Consider the following 1,413-nt stretch of genomic DNA (forward strand, 5'->3'; position numbering starts at 1 on the left):
AAAAGAAAAAGAAATATAATTAAACTACTTAAATATGATAAAAGACGCCAGGTACAGTGTCTCAACATCTGTAATCCCAGAACTTTGGGAGGCTGAGGCCAGAGGATTGATTGAGGCTGGAAGTTTGAGATCAGCCTGGGCAACATAGCAAGACCTCATCCTCACATAAAAAAATTTTTTTAAATTCCACAAGATGGCACATACCACCAATAGTTCTAGCAATTTAGGAGGCTGAGGCAGGATTACTTGAGTCCAAGAGTTCAAGGCTACAGCGAGCTGTGATTGTACCGTTGTATTCCAAACTGGATAACCCCATCTCTTAAAAAAAGAAAAATAGGCTAGGTGTAGTGGTTCATACCTGTAATCCCAGTACTCTGGGAGGCCAAGGTGGGTGGATTGCTTGCTCTCAGGAGCTAGAGACCAGTCTGAGCAAGAGCAAGACCCTATCTCTACTAAAAATAGAAAAAGCTATCTGTCGTGGCAGGTGCCTGTAGTCCTAGCTACTCAGGAGGCTGAGGGAAGAGAATTGCTCAAGCCCAAACCTCATAGCCCAATTGAGGTTGCTATGAATTATAATGCCATGGCACTCTTAACAAAGACAACAGAGTGAGACTCTGCTTAAAAAAAGAAAAAATTATATAAAATATTTAAACTACTTTTTTCCTGTTTAAACTACTTTTTTTGTCTTAAAAAAAGAAAAAATGATAAAAAGTGTTAAATTACTTTTTAAAAATGTTTAAACTACTCTGCCTTAAAACAAAAGATTAAAGGGGCAGTGCCTGTGACTTAAAGGAGTAAGGTGCCAGCCCCATATGCTGGAGGTGGCAGGTTCAAACCCAGCCCCAGCCAAGAACTACAAAAAAAAATTAAAAATGTTTAAACTATTTTATTTATAATCAGAGAACTAAAGTAAATAATGTCATAATTATTCAAGATTGGAGGTTTTTGCCTAAGGCTGTGAAAAGAAAAATAATTATTATATTTGAAACATAAATTGCAGAGTTAAGAAGACAACAACCTGATACAAAAATGAGCAAAAGAAAATTTTTTTACAAAGAAGAAATTCATATGGTCAATAAAAAGGAATATGTTCACCCTCATTAAAACTGGGAAAATGCAAAATTAAAATGGAATCATTTCCCTTTATTTATTAATAAATTGGTAAAAAAAATATTTCTCACAACATTATACAAGATATTCTTGTGTGTTGATTAGTGTAAATGATAGCTGTGAAAGTAAATGGTAGTACCTATTAGAATTAACATACTGGTAATCAACTTTGAAGGAGAAAACTATGGAAACCTTTCTTTTAGAGAAAGCATTATCAGAAATATTTTTTTGGGCTCGGCGCCTGTGGCTCAAGCAGCTGAGGCGCCAGCCACATACACCTAAGGTGGCGGGTTCGATTCCCCA

This window comes from Otolemur garnettii, unplaced genomic scaffold (assembly GCF_000181295.1).
Source record: "Otolemur garnettii isolate 467f Iridium unplaced genomic scaffold, OtoGar3 scaffold00093, whole genome shotgun sequence".
NCBI lineage: Eukaryota > Metazoa > Chordata > Mammalia > Primates > Galagidae > Otolemur > Otolemur garnettii.